The 20,065-nt window shown below is 44.6% G+C and overlaps 1 protein-coding gene across 5 annotated transcripts in view; it reads left to right on the forward strand.

The window, feature by feature from the left end:
• The window catches only part of SOX5 (SRY-box transcription factor 5), a 770,837-nt gene that overhangs the window by 137,357 nt on the left and 613,415 nt on the right, over positions 1–20,065 (forward strand). For all 5 annotated transcript variants that reach the window (XM_083572723.1, XM_083572728.1, XM_083572719.1 and 2 more), the window contains exon 2: positions 17,034–17,213. The gene's annotated coding sequence lies outside the window, so the exon portion shown is untranslated. The remainder of the gene's footprint in view (positions 1–17,033; positions 17,214–20,065) is intronic.

The following is a 20,065-nucleotide window of genomic DNA, read 5'->3' on the forward strand; positions in this document are numbered from 1 at the left end:
CTACAATACCACCATCGCAATATTTTATTCAACTTGGACCCCTGTTTGCTGTTAATTTGTTCGCCCGTTTTTATTTATATTCTGACTTTCTCCCAGTACAGGACCCAAACAGGTGGCTGTGCTGTGGGCAAAATGTGCTAGACACATTCCACTGTTGTACTAACACATTTTTAAAAAGTCTGATGGGGTTCACCTGAACCCCCTTTTCACACCATACTTGGATTCAGTGATAACCTACAATGTCTCTGGGCTCACCCTGACAAAATAAACCCAGTATATGAGAAGTCGTTTTCAGCTTCATATCTGACACCGATTATGTATTTTCTTGGTCAGGTTACCTACCTTTCTAACACTCTTTCTTGTTTGCTGCTCTGCTTGCTCATTTCCCTTCATTCATTTACTCCCTGTGGTTTCCAATAAATCTCGGAGCACCTTCCAATCAAATCCCCCCCCCCAATCCATCAGTAATCATATACCCTCCCCCTGACCTCCCATGGAATATAACATGTAGAATCAGCATTTTTATTTCCCTACTCTGAGCAGTTCCCATCCTGGGTGTTTTGATGTATAATGGCTTTAGATATGCCCTGTCGTCGAATGTTGGCTCCTATATCTTGTTTATTGTTAATTTCTGGAGAGAGGTTTTAGGGTTCAGCTAATTCTCTCCTTCAGGGTTCCAAGTTAAATATCTATTGGAGAAGGATCTTTTTATGCCTGGGACATTAAGTCAGCCTTCCAACATTGCTGGAAAACTACCCTATTTCTGGCATGGCCTGGTTATAATCAGAATGGAAGCAATTTGTGTACGCAGAGAAAATACAACTGGAATTTGCAGACCAGTATATTAATCTGTATGATTTTGATAGCATAAGAATGTAGGATGAGCCCTACTGAGCCAGCCTAGGTCCATCCTCTTCTCAGTTTGCAACTGGGTGCTTCTGGGAAGCTACCAAGCAGGATATGAATGAAGCCGCATCCTCCCCACTTCCAGCAGCTAGTATTCAGGGATGTAGCACCTCTTATAAAGGACCCCTGACCATTAGGTCCAGTCGTGGCCGACTCTGGGGTTGCGGCGCTCATCTCACTTTATTGGCCGAGGGAGCCGGCGTACAGTTTCTGGGTCATGTGGCCAGCATGACTAAGCCGCTTCTGGCGAACCAGAGCAGCGCACGGAAACGCTGTTTACCTTCCCGCTGGAGCGGTACCTATTTATCTACTTGCACTTTGATGTGCTTTCGAACTGCTAGGTTGGCATGAGCCGGGACCGAGCAACAGGAGCTCACCCCGTCGCGGGGATTTGAACTGCCGACCTTCCGATCGGCAAGCCCTAGGCTCTGTGGTTTAACCCACAGCGCCACCCTTGTCCCTATCACCTCTTATACTGCTCAGTTATATCTATCTTTTATAGAATTGTAGAATTGGAAGTGTCCCTGAGGAACATGTAGTCCAGCCTCCTGAATTGCAGGAATATACAGCTGTCCCTTAAGGGGATCAGACCTGCAGTGTTGGTGATAATAATAGTAGTAGTAGTAGTAGTAATAATAATAATAATAATAAATTATTTATACCCCAGCCACTCTGGGCGGCTTTCAACAGCACATTAAAAACAGAATAAAAGTTCAAGGGCTGCCTTCAGATGTCTTCTAAAAGTCAAATAGTTGTTTATTTCTTTGACATCTGATGGGAGGGCGTTCCACAGGTGTTGAATCTCAAGCCCATCAGTCAGAGGAATTTGGCACTCTCCAGGTGCCCGGCTTTGATTCCATGTTGACCTCCCCGTCAGTGACTCCCGGCAAGACAAGGCGAGGTCTTTATCGGCCGATTCTCCTCAACGTGAGAAGAACACAACCATCCCTCCTCCCTCACTCCCAGGGAGGGGAGAGAGACAGACAGAAATGTATTTACATGCCTTTATTTCTGTCCTTCCAGTAGTGCAGAGAAATCATGTCTGCACCCTCTCACATCAGCAGCCAGAGAGAGAATAACTCCACCCATGTACTTCCAGTACAGGGTCATGTGACACTCTGAGCTAACATCCGGTGCTCAGTGCACATAATAGACTGTCCCTTGTTCCCACGGTACAGTCCCATAACATCAACATCCTGTTTGGCTTTCCAGCCATCTGGAGCACTCAGCAGCATTGCTCCTTTTTCGTAACAACCTCCCCCAAAAGAATCAATGCATGTTGCGGCAAGCAAAGCGTGATCCAGAGAAGAAAACAAACAGTTGTTATACACATAACACTCCCCTGTTGTTTCAGTTCCACCCTTGGAACTACCCGCCACTGGTTTCCCCAGTGTACCTCTCTGGTTGTCTGGCTTCCAAGGAATGAGTGCATCTGCATTACCTTGGCTAGCAACTCTCTGTTGTGTCTTTGTCTCTGACTTAGACACAGCTCCAACCTGTCCTCGGTTGTGTACAACAGCAACACATGCAACAGCTAAATTAGCATACTCTTCTGAGTACCTTTTGGGTGGTTCACCCTTTGTGACTCTCCCAGACCTGCGTATGAGGTGCTGATCCTCTCTGCTCACTGGTTCTGTCTCAGGACTCTTAGTAGAACCAGTTCCAACAGTAAACAGTGGTTCAACCTTCACCTGTGAAGGTCTATCCATTGTGTGAGATTTCCTCTCAATGACTGTGTCAACAGAGCTCTCTGAGCTATCACTGTCGCTCTCAGTACCACTGTACTCTGTGAAATCATCATCATCATCTGAATCGTCCTCTGTGGGAAATGTGTGTACTATCACTCTCTCCTTTTCAGGAGCACTCTCTAGAAATTTTGTGAGAATCACCTGACCAGATTCAGACAAAATTACTCTGTAGAGACCCTTTTCATATCCCACAAAAATGCCTCTGGCATTCTTTACTCCACCTGGAGCTTCTGTCCTCACATGAGACCCAAAAACCTTGAAATGGGCAACCGAAGGTTTTCTCTGGAACAGTTTCTCAAAAGGAGAACTTCCCAACTCTTTTGAAACCTTTCTCACCCACGCATGACAAAACGACATGAGTGACTCCGCCCAGAACTCATGTGGCAGATGTGAACTAAGCAATTGCGCATTCATCCCCTTTTGCAATTCTTTGTTCAGCCGTACACAGACACCCCTGTTCCACGCTTCCGCTGAAACAGCAACCTTGTGTCTTATCCCTTTCTTGTGCAGGAACCTCTGGAAATCCTGTAAAAGAAAAATCTGCCTCTCATCTGTGAAAAGACAATCAATGTTAGCATCATGCATATCCTTAACCTTGTCACAAAACTCCTGAAACCTTTCCAAGGCCTCCTGTGGCCTTTTTAACACATAAACCCAGACAAAGTTAGAGAAATGATCCACGCACACAAGATAAAATCTTGCATTGCCTCTAGATGGTTCTAGAGGACCAATCACATCAGCATACACCCGCTGAAACGCTCTGTCGACCCTGGCCACCTTCTTGGCGCTCGTTTTGGTCACACCTGCAAGAGAAATCAAGTTAGACTCAGAATTACATTCCATGTAATCACTTTGGTCAAAAGTCCAACAAATACAGTCCACCTTTCTGTCTGGCAGAAAGATATAACTCTCCATCTTTGAAGATCTCGCAGCTCTTATCATCATAGGACAGTTTCAGTCCTTTCTTTGCAATCTGCGAAACACTCAGCAGATTGAACTTCAATTCAGGAACCAAGTAAACATTGTGTATAGTCAGGTTCAGACTCCTGAGATACACAGTTCCAACCCCGGTCGCTTCCAGCTTCTGACCGTTGGCTTGTTCCACAGCGAAGCTTTGCTTCTTAAACGTCGAAAAGAGTCCTCTGTGCGGGGACATATGAAAATTACAGCCCGTATCAATTACAAATGAAATTCCAACATCTGGCGTGGTTCCTTTCGCCATCAGGGCCTTTGCAGGTAACACCGAAGACTTCTAAAAGTCAAATAGTTGTTTATTTCTTTGACATCTGATGGGAGGGCGTTCCACAGGGCGGGCGCCACTACTGAGATGGCCCTCTGCCTGGTTCCCTGTAGCTTCACTTCTCACAGTGAGGGAACCACCAGAAGTCCCTCAGAGCTGGACATCAGTGTCCGGCAGAACGATGGGGGTGGAGACGCTCCTTCAGGTATACTGGGCTGAGGCCGTTTAGGGCTTTAACGGTCAGCACCATGCTTTAACCAACTAAGCTATCAAGCTCCATGATTTCTCTTGTTTTCATGTAGCTTTGGAAAACAAATTTTTATGCCAATTTTTGTTGCTTTGTAATAAATTATATTTTATGTAACCCACTTTGAGGTGTATTTTTATATCAAGGGGCATGTAAAACGTCGGTGATCTCCAATTAAGATAGCATCTGAGTAGACCCATGGAAATAAATGGTGTTACTTCAACCTCTTTATTCCAATGGACCTTCTCTGAGTATGACCAACACTAGATATCACCCTTAATAAATACATTGTCCACCCTTGGTGCTGTTATAAAGGCTATTTCGTGGATTACATGCCACTATATTGGAATTTCGAAGTGTTGCATTGTATCACAAGTGACTGGTTGGATTGCTTATACTTGAGTTGGCTATGTAACCAACTGCATACTGAATCAATGCAATATCCCAGGAGTTCTGTCACTTGTGGGGTAGTGCATGTGCTTTGCATGGTCAACAGATGTGAAGGCCTGAGAATCAAAGGGTTTTCACTAGTGCTGAGCCGAACATTTCTCAGATTTCGCATTTGCCTGAAAAGTAGAGAAATCCAAGAGATGTGGTAATCCATGCTCTGAAACACACACAAACCTTCTGGTCATTTTTTCACTCTTCCTTGAGTGAGACTGGAAAGTCAGGAAACACATAATGGTTGTGATGACATCCAGGTGCTTTATAAACTGTCAGATCTAGCACTGTATACTTGAAGGAGTGTCTTCATGTCCATTGTTCAGACCAGACACTGAGACCAAGCTCTGAGGGCCTTCCGGCAATTCCCTCACTATGAGAAGTGAGATTACAGGGAACAAGACAGCGACACCCACCCTGTAGAATGCCCTCCCATCAAATGTCGAAGAGATAAAGAACTACGCAAATTTTAGAAGACATCAGAAGGCAGCCCTGTATCGGGAAGTTTTTAATGTTTGATGTTATATTATGTTTTTATTTGTCTCGGAAGCCACCCAGCCAGAAGGGTGGTGTATTATAACAGTCATACCTCATGTTACGTTTGCTTCATGATACGTTTTTTCAGGTTGCGTCCTGCGGCGATCCGGAAGTACTGGAAAGGGTTACTTCTGGGTTTCGCCACTCACACATGCGCAGATACCCCGCATGCGCATGCGCAGAAGTGGCTAATCGCAACCTGTGTGTGCGCAGACGCGCCACGGTGGGTTGCATTTTATTCATGTTGAGAACGGGCCTCCGGAACGGATCCCGTTCGCAACCAGAGGTACCACTGTACTGTCATTGTCATTATTATTTAATAATTCAGACACCACAGATAATAAATGAATGGCATTAGAAAGTGGACAATGCTTCATGTACAGGGGTCACTTTAAGTATCAATATTTCTCAGCCCTTTTATAATGACTCTCCCCAAATGGACAAAAGGCGCTTACAAAGTTTTCAAACGAAACTGGCACCCCATTTTGACTCCATACTAGTTGTGAGCGACTTGTGCCTGGCACCATCACACCAGGGCTCTCGACACGGAGACACTTAACTTTAGCGGCATAAAGCACTGATCCTGATTTAATACCTTTGGAATGACTCTGTACATTTAATGGAGTACTTCAGCCTCATGCGGCCGCATAAATAAACTAGATGAGCGTAATAACGTAACGGTATACGAGGGAGGGAATGATAAAACATATTTGCTACCTTGCTCTCTCGTTTATAATCCAGGCTGCTTGTTTACAGCTTGGGATGTTCAGTAAATCCGATTGTAACCCACAAAGATCCATTGATGCTTTAGCAGACTAAGCCAAAAAAACTAGTGCTTAACTGTAATGAGAACAAATAGGCCAACATTATGAAAATAGGACATTAAATCCTGATTTGGCTCAGTGTTTATTGAGTTACAAACCCCAAACAATATCACTCTATTCTAGTGTGTAATTAGTTAAAATTTCCTTTTTTCCCAACACTACCAAACATTACAGGGAGCCACTAACTTAAATGGCTTTTGAATAAGTAATGCACAAGTAATACATGGGAGGTAGGTTGATCAATGGATATTAGCCATAGCGGTTTAAAATGCCTGGGAGTATCAACACAAAATGATTTGACAGCTCAAAAGTGGCACTTAATGCACCTGTGACCTTGAATCTATACTAAAGCTGTAGTAAGGACAGAACCCCTCTGAACTGGAGCAGTACAGCTCTCTAATTCATGGAAACCTGGAGCAAAGAATGGGAATGGTTTCATTGTCTTCCTCTGTTTTTGAAGTCTCCTTGATTAGATCATCTTTTGGTTTTAGCACATGGCTGAAGTTTTAATTAGTATGTTTTAATAATATTTTTTTATACCCCGCCCTTCCCAGTTCAGAAAACCGGGCTCAGGGTGGCTAACAACAAATTTTAAACACTTAATTGATGCAACAAAAAACAGCATAAAATACAGTATAAAACGTGAATAACAATAAATTCAGAATTCAAAAACCAATTTAGGGGGGAAATCCATCCAATAAATATTAGATGATCAGCAGGGCTAGCTGGCCAAATTACTCCTGTTTGGGCCAGCGAGGAGGCCAGGGGAGAATTAGCTGTGGGATCCCAGAGCGGGTAATCTTCATAAAAAGGGGAGGGGGAGGGAAGGAAGGGGAATAAGTTCAAATTGAAAGGCAGGTGGAATAGCTCTGTCTTACAGGCCCTGTGGAAGGAAGTTAAATCCTGCAGGGCCCTGGTCTCATGGGACAGAGCATTCCAGCAGGGCGGAGCCATCACCCTGGCCCTGGTGGAAGACTTCCTTAGGGCCCGGGACCCCTAAACTATGATTATTCATGGACCTTAAGGTCCTCTGCAGGGCATACCAGGAGAGGCAGTCCCGTAAGGTTTTAGGTGGTTTGGTGGGACAGGGTGGGGGAGAATATGCAACACCACAATTCTGCGCCCCTCTGCCTTTCACTTTCCATTGTTTGTACTGGTTGCAATGCCCCCCTGCGGCACCCTCTCAGCTCAGCGCCCTGTGCAGGCGAACCAGTCACACTCCCCAAATCCGCCACCGAGTCCAGCATTCTTTTCTCACTGTGGTCAAACACAAGTACATCCTGAGTGCAACAGCATCTCCTCACTCGCAGTTCTCAGCAAATCAGAGGTTTCTTTCTTCCAGCTGCCTTTCCCTGCAAACTTCAAGCAGCCCCTGGCATGAAGAATTTATACTGACTCATAGGCTCCTGCAGGAGCAGATCTATTATGAAACTAATAGAAGTTTGAGCTTTGGGGCCCCTAATCCTGGAGGGGCCCAAGAAGCAAGTTCAGTCCACATTGCTTTTTTAAAAATGAGTCTAGTAGATCCAGTTTGGGGACGCGGTTGGCACTGTGGGTTAAACAACAGAGCCTAGGGCTTGCTGATCAGAAGGTCGGTGGTTCGAATCCCCGTGACGGGGTGAGCTCCCATTGCTCGGTCCCTGCTCCTGCCAACCTAGCAGTTCGAAAGCACGTCAAAGTGCAAGTAGATAAATAGGTACCACTGCGGCGGGAAGGTAAACAGCATTTCCGAGCGATGCTCTGGTTCACCAGAAGCGACTTAGTCATGCTGGCCACATGACCCGGAAGCTGTCTGCAGACAAACGCTGGCTCCCTCGGTCAGTAAAGCGAAATGAGCGCCGCAACCCCAGAGTCGTCTGCGACTGGACCTAATGGTCAGGGGTCCCTTTACCTTTACCTTTAGACCCACTCTGAGGAAAACAAGATTATAGGTAATAATAATAATAATAATAATAATAATAATAATAATAATTATACCCTGCCCACTCTGGGCGGCTCCCAACCAAATATTAAAAACAATACAGCATCAGACATTAAAAACTTCCCTAAACAGGGCCGCCTTCAGTTGTCTTTTAAAAGTAAAATAGTTGTTTATTGCCTTGACATCTGCTGGGAGGGCTGGGAGTCTCTCTCATCGAAGAGGCAGTCGTCAACCTGAAAACAAGTCCAGCTCGACTCTTGCTGACCCGCCAAAGCCCCCTGAAATCAGCACGTAAGCACAACTCTGAGATGAACATCGCTGAGAAGAATCTGCCAATAAAAGAAATGGAAAAAAAAACATAGCCACTGATCCTGGAAACATTAGGTGCAGCAAAGTTTAGTAAGAGGAGTTTCAGTCAAACCTGCCCTATGCCTGCTATTATGGGCTACCTTCCAGAAATGGAGTTTGGTTCTATGCCATTTCTGATTGAGGCTGGTGAGCTAATTCAGCCCTGGACACTTTCATCAGCTGTTGCTTGGAGGTGTTCTGATTTCCTTATGAAATAGTCTCGTACCAGCTAAGGAGATGGAAATGAGGCATTTAAAAGCTTTCTCAGGAAGAAGGAGAAGAAGAAAAGTGCTTTCCCCATTTCCCAGCTTCGAGCATAACATTTGATATTAATGTTAAGGATTCGGGCAAAAGTCATCAGCAAGGGGGAAAGACAGAAATGTAGAACTGGTAATTTTCTGAGTCCCCCCCCTTCCCTGGGATGCTATTTTGAGGCTTTTACAACAAAGCAGAGTGGGGGGGGGTATATTCCTTGCTGATGAAAGCAGAACTTTCCATAATAAGCAACATTGTTGATGCATGCAAACAGATTTCTTTGGTAAGGTATTGCACAAGCCAAGTATCCTCAGCAAATTTCAAGTGTGGTTTTGCTTCTCTAGATATCAGCCCTTGACTGCTGAATATGTCTATAAGCCGATAGGCCAGTGTTTCCCAAACTTCGATCTCCAGCTGTTTTCAGACTACAGTTCCCATCATCCCTGACCACTGGTCTTGCTAGCTAGGGATGATGGGATTTGTAGTCCAAAAACAGCTGAAGACCAAAGTTTGGGAAACACTGCTATAGGGGAAGGGCCATAGCATTAGGAGTAAGAGATTCTTGGTGACCCATTGAGCTACTAGAAGATGCAGGTCCATCTTCTCCCCATCCCTAGCTTAAAGAAAAGCACACTTGCTCTAGTACAAAGACTGAGACATGTGTTCCTGTTGTCCACGTTCATCGGACGTGGTCTGTGCTGGGGTCCCTGGGAAAATGCCAACTTTGCTTTTTTTGCATTTCACCTTTAATTCAACTGCTTGGTTCTCACCTCGTTTCCCGCACAGCGCAATTCCCTGCACTCCGAAGGAAGTCCTACCGTGTCCCATAAAGCTTGATCCCAAGTAAGTGTACATATAAAGCCACCTTTGGACTTTCCATCTCAGTGGGCCTACGTTGCCTGGCAGGAATTCAGATTGGGAACATTCCTAGTCCTACTAGGAGATCCCATGGACTGGACCTGGGACTGGACCTGCATGCTAAGCAGATGCTCTACAACTGAGCCACCGCCCTATTTAGAGTGCCAAGTGAATTCCCTTATTTAAGAGCGACACACTTCTGATTATCTGATGGTGGGCCAAGAGGCAGAGAATGGCGATTTCCGCAGGGAAAGGAAGTTGGAGGAAATACGACTCTGAATAACAGTTGCTGGGAACCTCAAGTGAGAGAGTGCTGCTGTACTCAGGTTCTGCTTGTGGCCTTCTCATAGGTTTCTGGCTGGCCACTGTGAGAACAGGATGAGACATTGGCCTGATCCATTAGGGCTCTTCTTATGTTAAGAATTTTTGACATGTGATGATTATTGTTAACAAATGGTGGGGGAAGGAAGGGTACCATTTGTTTCAGTCCTGAGAGTCGAAACTTTTTGCAACATGCCATAGTTATCCTGTTGCGGAAGCCATCTGGGGAACAATGTGATTGTCTTGGGAGTCAATCATGCATTTGTATTATCAATTATTTGTCTGGGGTTTCCCCCCACTCTGCTTATGTGTGGCATATAAGACTACCTAAACACTGTATTTAGACTCTCTATCAGTGACAGCTCTGTCAGTCTGCCGTAGGATTACGGTTTCAAATGATAATAGCTCCAGAGGCTGGAATCGGGGAATAAGAAAAAATACTTTTTTAACTCTTAGGACGGCTTGTAGTTTTGAAGTAAGGAGGTGGTGGTGGGGGATGACACCATGCACATTGAAATCCATTCTGCAATGAAATGCAGAGTGGTTCGGCAACTTCTAAAGACCGACTTCTTTTGAACTCTTACCCACACATGCAGGGTGGCATTGAAGCTGGAGGTTCAGAGACAAACTATAACAATACCGATCATTGTGTTCCTAGCCTGCCTTCTGATTTACATTCAGCTATGCCCCCAAACTGCTTCCGTACAAGCTGTCAATGTCAAAAATAAAAAAAATAAAAAATAAAATCCCTCCCGCCACTCCCACCCCCTTCCCCTTTTCAGATCTTTAGCTTGAAGGCAAAAACCTTGACTGCTTCTATCGGCAAGATAACAAAAGACATGCTGTGGTAAGATCTAATTGCATGCAGGGGAAGATCTGTTTGTCAACCTGCTCTAACACTTTCACCTGTTGCTGCTCTTCATTCCGAAGCAATGCATTTATTAAATCATCACGATTGCCGTAGAAAATAAAATAATGTTGAAAAATTAAATACTGCATTCAGTTGGGTGTGAACAAGATAATCCGTTGGCCAATGGATTTGCCTTTCTCTTGGTTTAAGTGCCCTCCCTGTGTTGCAGACCACGCAGTCATAATTGCCCTCCTGTTACAGGGAGCCTAACCCTGCTAAATGAAGTCAGATCGGCTGCGGGAACATGTGTGCGAAATGTGACAATCAAACAATTTGACATTATTTCTCTTTAGCGTACCTGTCCATGCCTTTTTCTTTCTTTTTCCTTGTTCTGATTGACCTCGGGAGACCTTTGCATTCATTCTTTTTTCTTTTCTTTTTGTTGGGGATCAAAGACATATTTAACAAAACACCATGCTAAATGTGCCGAGAGATGTATTAACCCTCTGGAATGCTTCAGATGCTGCCTTGGAAAACAGACAACAGCTTTATCCTCTTTATAGATGTGTAACCCAGAAAGCAGGGACGCGGGTAGCACTGTGGGTTAAACCACAGAGCCTAGGATTTGCCGATCAGAAGGTCGGCGGTTCGAATCCCCGCGACGGGGTGAGCTCCCATTGCTCGGTCCCTGCTCCTGCCAACCTAGCAGTTCGAAAGCACATCAAAAGTGCAAGTAGATAAATAGGTACCGCTCCAGCAGGAAGGTAAACGGCGTTTCCGTGCACTGCTCTGGTTCGCCAGAAGTGGCTTAGTCATGCTGGCCACATGGCCCGGAAGCTGTATGCCGGCTCCCTCGGCCAATAAAGCGAGATGAGCGCCCCAACCCCAGAGTCGACCACGACTGGACCTAATGGTCAGGGGTCCCTTCACCTTTACCTAACCCAGAAAGCTGCCTTGCTCTGAGTCAGAGCCATTGGGCCATGTAGCACAGTGTTGTCTGCACTGACTGACAGGAGCTCTCCAGGCTTTCAGAGAGGGGACACTCCTACGTTTCCTTGCGGGGTTGAACTTGGGACTTTCTGCATGCAGTGCAGATGCTCTAACCACTGAGCTACAGCCCATATTCATCACTTTGCTATTCTCACAAGCTTCAATAGAAAGACACACAGTTGCTTTAGACTCCATGGTTAGCAATTAGTATTTGTTAAGTGCCATCGCTCTGCCGGACAGTTAGCAGAGAAGCAGCCGATACGTCGATGCTCTGAGGACTTACAAATTGTGTTGAGTTATTTTTGTTTTCTTCTGCTTTTAGTCACTTTGAACTGGAAAAATTAGAATAGAATTTTAAAACATAGTGGATTCGGATTCCATTCCCGTTAGGTCTCCAGGTCTGTGCCAAATGTTCTCTAGTTTTGATCTTTGGACAGACAATAGCAAATGGGGTAGAAAGTGTTTCTGGAAAATAATGATTAGGCGGGTTTTGTCTTGCTACTCCATCCTGTCCCATTGCTTTACTGGCTGCTGCTGCTACTGTGGCACCATGCCCCAACTTGTTGCTACAGCCTTCTTTTTCATGGATCAGCCAATCAGGGTTCAAGCAGTTAAGAGAATGATGTCATGACTCCACATAACCAGTCAGGGACCACGCAGTGAATGGCATATCATCTCAATGCTCTGTAGGCACTGCAGTGATATCACAAAGAACAAGTGAAGGCAGTTGAGCACGAGAGTGAATGAAGGCAATATTTTTGCAAAAAAGTACCCAAAGCTCTGAGAACACACATTTTCCAACAGCATTTAACATTTGCGTGAATGCTGTGCATCAGTTTGGCACATTGTTTTTTCCTTCTAATTATTCCCCACCAGAAAGCTACAGCCAATAGGGAGATTGTTTCCTTTTTGAAAGGTTTTGGTAGCAGAATCTGTGGCTCCTCCGGGTGTCTATATATTTCAACAGAGATAATATTGGGCTAGGAGAGTTGAGAGACTCAGCATTCTTGGTTCTCATGTCTATGGCTTTATGGAAGAATGACATAATATATGGAGATTTATTTAAGACAGATCTATTTAGAGCAGGGGGTGAAGATAATGTGACTTCAGTAGCAATCTCTTCTACTCAAAGATAGGGATATGGGATTAAAACAGTGTCTTGTGAGCTCTTTGCCAATGTTATTTTTCCGATACCCTTCATTAATTGTAGCATTTGGTGAAAGCTGGGAGAGAAGCCCAGCCTTCTGAATTTTGGGAGTGGATTTCTGGACAACTTCCCAAACTGCATCTGGAGTCTGGCACAAAACTATAGGCTTCACTGAGATCCAGAAAGAGAGAGCTAAGAGCCCTTAACACCTTAATGAAAGAACACATTACTAACAGTTAACTAATTTCATAGCGGAAGATGTTTGGAGGTGGTGTGATCTATAAAAGCTATTATCATGCAACAGAGGCGCCATCTTGTCACATGGATGGAGGCGGCCCCCACATTGTCCTGAAGTCATGTGCGCAACATCATGTGTGTAGTTGTGAGGAGCCTGGGGCAGAGCCGAACACCCTCTGAGCATTGAGGGGGCCCGGTCCCCTAAAAACAACAACATGGGGGCAGGAACTGCCTTGGCCCCTAAGAACTGGCTCGTATGTCATGCAATGTTATCTATGGTTGTTTAAGCGGCCCAGCATGCATTGTTCATTTAGCCGCGAGAAGCTAAATGACTATCCTTTTGGAATTTGCAATGCTCTCTCAGTGCTTGGGTAATAATAATAACAATAATAATAATAATAATAATAATAATATAATAATAAAATTTTATTTATATCCCGTCCTCCCCAGCCGAAGCCGGGCTCAGAGTGGCTAACAACAATAAAAGTAACACAGTTTACATAAAATCACAATCAATCAATTAGGTTACCTTATGAAAGGTAAAGGGAACCCGTGACCGACTCTGGGGTTGCGGCACTCATCTTGCTTTACTGGCCGAGGGAGCCGGCGTACAGGTCATATGGCCAGCATGACTAAGCCGCTTCTGGCGAACCAGAGCAGCGCACGGAAACACCGTTTACCTTCCCGACGGAGCGGTACCTATTTATCTACTTGCACTTTGACGTGCTTTCGAACTGCTAGGTTGGCAGGAGCAGGGGCCGAGCAATGGGAGCTCACCCCGTCGCAGGGATTCGAACTGCCGACCTTCTGATCGGCAAGTCCTAGGCTCTGTGGTTTAACCTACATGGTCTAAGACTTTCCAGAACTTGGTGGGACCCATGGCAGATTCCAATAAGTCCTCCTAGAAATCTGGGACAGGTCCTGTTCCAGAATAAGAGGAGTCCTGCTGGATCTAGTGAGGGAGGGAAATAGAGCGAGGGCGAGTCCTGAGGCCCTGAGGTCTTTTTTGGCCCTCGGACTTGAGGTTTTCCACCCATCATACAGATTAATGAAGCTGGAGCTCCTCCACTTTCAAGTGAAGCATCATCACACTGGCCTACAACTTGTGTTAGTTTGCCTAAAAGATAATGGCAAGGTGTCAAGAGCTAAGGCCCCAATAGGATGTTGCTTCAGACGTCTTGTGAATATATCATTTTGCCCTGGCTTTTCCCAGAGCCATCGCATTGGACCCTGTTATTATGGATTTACTGTTTCCAATCTGTCCCATTGCATTTTTACGTTATTTTTGTGTGACGCTGATCGATTTAAAAAACAAACAACTTTTAAACAAGTGCATGCAGATAATCATCTCAATCTATTGCAATAAAGTCGATTGCTTTTCAGACAGCAACTTCTTGATGCGTGGCTATATTTTCCACTTTTTTAAAAAAATGAAACACCCAGAAACAGGAATGGATCTGTGACAACTCCAGAACTGCATAAATTACCTTCAAAACTCTGCGTATGCATCCCCAACCTTTTCCTTTCCCTTTTTCTCCCTCACCCCCCCTATGTGCGCTTGTGTCCTCTTTGGTGTTTATTCAACTTGTATGTATTTTTCTCCTTCCTCCATCTGGTGTCTGGTTTAATGCCAGTCTGTCTGTTACCATTTCAAGAGCAATTTAGCCATTTCAGGATTTTCTTTTTCTTTCTTTCTTTCTTTTTTTTTTAATTGTTGAAATAGGTGTAAAATTGAGAGCCGCCCATATGCAATACTCTCCCCCCCCACCCTTTCATTACATTTGTTTGTTGGCTTTTCTCTTTTTCTTTCTTCTCTTCCTTTCAAGCAAGTTTCTTGCCATTTACCTTTGCATTAACATTTCCTATTGATTGGCATTTATTTTTTATTAAAAAAAATCGGTGTATTATTATTATTATTATTGTGCTCTTTTGTTTGGCCATTCAAGAGCTAAAACAAAAGCCACCCAGCCCTACCGGGACGCATTTGCATGCGGTGAGCGTTGCCCGGAGAAAAAGTAATTGCTAATGCATATTTATGTGGCACAAATTTGCCATTTGTTTATGCATAAAATTATCAATAGTGCGGGGCGGCCTAGCCGTAGAAAATGGTGACCTTTTTAGCTTAATAAATAGAAATCAGCTGTTATTGTGAAGAGATCAGCCATTTATTCTGTGTTGTGGGATGCAGCCGGGAGAAAGAAAAAATGTAGATTGGTGCTGGCAATATCATTAAATGGAAGGCCAGTGACCCTTTTGGTATAGTCTATTATACTTTTATCTAATAGGGGATAAATGACTCAGGTTGGGAAATAGATTGCAATCTCCCCTCTCCCTCCTCTGCACTGAACAGCAGCAAAACTTGCTGCTACACATTTTTGGCAGTTCAGAGGATGGCTGCCATTTAGACGACTGCAAACTTTTATTTAACTTAGACACACAATGTAGACTAATGGGGGAAACAACACACAAAATCTGGTCCCAAGAGACCTGTGTCTTTCCTTGGCAAATGGACGAGAGGCATACCATACTTTGTTGGTGAGCAAGGGGTCTTTAAGCCCCATGCAGTGTTTGAAATTAGCCAGGCACCGGGCGCATTTAACGCCTGGCTATCAGCCACTTGCAACCAAGTGAAGATGCCCGGGTGCCAGGATGCTGCCTGACGTCTCCACCATCTGGAGGTGCATGCCTGGGGACCATTGGATCTTAACTGTTTTAACACATGAATGCCACATCCTGTAGAATTCTATCCTTAATATTTTATCTGCACAGTTGGAATGAATTTTAGGAACCCAAATGCTTTTTCCGTGCAGCCTGAGCCAGGAGCGGTGAACGTTATAGTTAATTGTTGTCGCTTGTCTTCACTTACCCCACCCTACTGCCGTGCTCACAGTTGTGAAGAATGTTCTTATGTTATGAATGCGTCCGTGTCACCCTTAAGAAAAAGAGGTCAAAATAGGGCAGTACAGTGGAACCTCAGGTTACATACGCTTCAGGTTACATACGCTTCAGGTTACAGACTCTGCTAACCCAGAAATAGTGCTTCAGGTTAAGAACTTTGCTTCAGGATGAGAACAGAAATCGGGCTCCGGCGGTGTAGCAGCAGCAGGAGGCCCCATTAGCTAAAGTGGTGCTTCAGGTTAAGAACAGTTTCAGGTTAAGTACGGACCTCCAGAACGAATTAAGTACTTAACCTGTGGTACCACTGTATATATATTGACTGTGCCTGGATCATGTGACTTTTCCTGTTTCAGTTCTCAAAGCTCTTAACTAGCGCAAGGTTGTCTTCTGAACTAACCAGATGTTTAACTGAGAATCAATCACAGCCAGTCTATCATTTGGGGGAGGGGATAAGACTTTAGAGCAGTGTTTCTCAACCTGTGGGTCCCCAGATGTTGTTGGACTACAACTCCCATCATCCCTAGCCAGCATGACCAGTGGTCAGGGACGATGGGTGTTGTAGTCCAATAACATCTGGGGACCCACAGGTTGAGAAACACTGCTTTAGAGCCAACTTGCCCCCAAAATGGCAACTAGACATTCCATTTTGGTGACCACAACCTTGGTGTAAGGAGACATTTGGTGCCTAGCTTATATGTCTGAGTTTCTAACACTGGCCCCATGAGTCCAGAGTTCCACCACATCAGCAAGGATCCTGACCGGCCAAGATCCCCAGTTGTGTGGAGGTTCCTGACACTCACACCCCATTCTCAGGTGGCAAACTGGGGGAGGGGGACACTGCCATTTTAGTGGCACAGTAGCAGGGGTGGAATTGTGGCTGCTGCTAAGTTTCCTTCCCAGAGGAAGACTTGGAATGATGGTAGACTGAAACATCTACCCTAATCCTGCCAAATACAGATGAACCCAGTCATAAGAGACTCAAAACACCTCTGTAAGTTGATGATTGCTGTGATGCACAAATACATCATCTCCGAAGCAAAGGCTCTTTCCTTCAGATCCAGTGTTTATGCAGGTCGTATCGATTAAACCATCAATCTTTATCCTGTTTAACTGGGAGTCATTTAGCAGGACTTACTCCTGAGTAGACATAGTTAGAATGGTGCTGTAACTGTCTGAACTGATATGATTATTTGTCTAAGATTTTGGATGGCAAAATGTATACAAAATGCTCACAGATATGTTGTTTTTTGTTTTTTGTTTTTTAGCCCTTTTCCTGATAATGACTCCGTTCCCATTACCGTGCTTTGAAGACTCTGAAGAATAGGAAAACCTACAGCTCGGTGCTATTGGGTAGGACATCACAAACAAACCCATTGCATATATTGTGAAGGGCGCACATCGCAGAGGTGTCCAATATGAAAATGCAAAAGCAGAAACTGGATAAGGTGATTCCGCTTGAATAATTCCTATATGGCCATGATTTGTGTTTTCCACTCTGATATAATGATATATTCTGCTTTGAGGCACAATCCTCTGTTTTCTTGGGTTGATGGTATGGAACAAACCTCTTGTTTTCTGTCACACATGATATTTGAAGGGCAGAAGGTGTAAAAGATTATGGAACAAGACTGATGGTGATAACTTGCCTTTGGATCCTGTCCTCCTTCCATCAGGGAGCTCCCAGCAGTGTTACATATCTGCAACACCCTTGCAACGTACGTTCACTGAGATAGGGTTGCCATATTGCAAAAATCTCAAAAGAAAAAAAAGAGTTTTTGAGCTATTTTTGATGAAATTCGCCAAAATCTACACTTCCAAAATGGGCTGCCATACGTCCGGATTTTCACAGACATTCCAGTGATTTCTGCCCGGATACTGTTTACGAGGCCCGAATACTGGCTGGGTCCAGGAAACTCCAGATGTTTGGCAATCCTACCCGAGAGGTTTTGCCAAGGCCTCTCAGTGGGTTTTGTACCTGAGATGGACTCTTGAAACCCAGTCCTGAGTTTGGTTTTTGTTTATTTGAGGAACTCATCAACCACATAAGCAAAGAACCTCTAAGCAGTGTATGTGAAACAGTTTGTAGCAATTAGCAATATGCAAATAAGTTCAGGAAAAAAATAAAAACAAGTATGCCAAACTTGTTTACATGCTCAGGTAAAGGTACCCCTGACAGTTAGGTCCAGTCGCGGATGACTCTGGGGTTGCGGTGCTCATCTCGCTTTCCTGGCCGAGGAAGCCGACATTTGTCCGCAGACAGTTTTTCTGGGTCATGTGGCCAGCATGACTAAACTGCTTCTGGCGAACCAGAGCAGCGCACGGAAATGCCGTTTACCTTCCCACTGGAGTGGTACCTATTTATCTACTTGCACTTTGACGTGCTTTCGAACTGCTAGGTGGGCAGGAGCTGGGACCGAGCAACGGGAGCTCACCCTGTCACAGGGATTCGAACCACCGACCTTCCAATCAGCAAGCCCTAGGCTCTGTGGTTTAGACCACAGCGCCACCCGCTTCTAACCCACATGCTCAGGTAGGCTTCCCAAAAAGGAATTGTTTTTACCAGGAGTCTGAAACAACAAAACGGATGTGTCTGCTGTTGGTACACTGAATGCTAAACTCCTATCAGATGTGGAGTGAACATTGTATTGTGCAAGAGTGCAAGTTGTGCACATCTAGGTGGTAAAGCAGACACATAAGGGACAAGGCTTGAGAGACTGTTAAGGGCTTTATGTACTACTAGTAAGATTTGAAGTTGGCTCAGCAACCAGGGCAGATCTTTGAGCAGAGGTGTGATCTCAGCAGTGCTGGGATCTCACTCCTGACATCAATCATGCTAAAGCATTTGACGCTAACTGCTGTTTCCAAAACAACCACAAGGGAAGCCCCACACAGAGTGCGTTGCAGTAATCCAGCCTTGAAGTCACATCAGTGTCTCAGTGTTTCCCACTATACTTTGCTATAAAGATACAGTGCAATGAAGAGAACTGTGTCATGTGAATAGGCGAGGAATTTCAGAGAGTAGGTGTTGCCACACTAAAGGATTGGTTGCTTACAAGTGCAGAACAGACAAAGTTTTGTAAAAGTTCCTGTTCTGCAGTAAGGTGATCCTTCAAGTAAATAAAGCTGATTGAGGGCTTTATAGACTGCATTTGGCCTACCCATTGTCTTGTAGAGGAAGAATATTCCTCCACAGCTGGGGGCAGCAATGAAGAACGCCTTTCCATACCAGCTTCGTGTGTTGCCAGTTTGGTACCTAGATAGGAAACGTCTCTTAGCTGATGTGAGAAGCATTTGTTGTTGTTGTTTAGTCGTTTAGTCGTGTCCGACTCTTCATGACCCCATGGACCAGAGCACGCCAGGCACTCCTGTCTTCCACTGCCTCCCGCAGTTTAGTCAAACTCATGCTGGTAGCTTCGAGAACACTGTCCAACCATCTTGGCCTCTGTCGTCCGCTTCTCCTTGTGCCCTCCATCTTTCCCAACATCAGGGTCTTTTCTAGGGAGTCTTCTCTTCTCATGAGGTGGCCAAAGTATTGGAGCCTCAGCTTCAGGATCTGTCCTTCCAGTGAGCACTCAGGGCTGATTTCCTTAAGAATGGATAGGTTTGATCTTTTTGCAGCCCATGGGACTCTCAAGAATCTCCTCCAGCACCATAATTCAAAAGTGAGAAGCATTCTTCTCAGCTATTTTGGGTTTGAGGTACTTTTGGCTTTTCATGACCAAAACGTTCAGCTTGTGGTCTGAAGGACACTGTGCCCCCATTTTATTGACAATCACAGAGTGGTGTTTTACATCAGTATATATTTGAATATATCATCTTATATAAAAGGTTTCTTTTTATTTCCAGCAGCTCTCTGATTCACCTTTGACTCCTAACTGCAATTAATCAGCCTTCACTTCTAAGTGAGTTTATCAAACAAGAAATCACTTTTCACCCATCAGCGGGGGTCACGTATCTAGACAGCAAAATGCATACTTTATAGGGAGGATAAAGTATTTCTGCCAGTTGCTAAACTATTTCTGAATAATTAAGGGTCACAGAGTAATGGCTCACTTTGAGTTTGACTTTAAGGCCTTTGGTACGACAGAGGTTGCCAGCCGTTGGGAAAGAACCACTTCTTTCTTTTCGGTATTTTGACTGCCTAAAAACCAAATGTTGTTCCTTAGCACTTGGAACTTCCAACTCCTTGCTTTCTATGGGTGAGTGGGGATTATAGCCAATATCTGTTTACAAATGAACTGGTGAATGTTGACTTTTACCAGTTATTCTTAAGATTTATTTTAGGAGGCCAGCGGTA

This window comes from Podarcis filfolensis (assembly GCF_964270895.1).
Source record: "Podarcis filfolensis genome assembly, chromosome: 10".
Lineage (NCBI taxonomy): Eukaryota > Metazoa > Chordata > Lepidosauria > Squamata > Lacertidae > Podarcis > Podarcis filfolensis.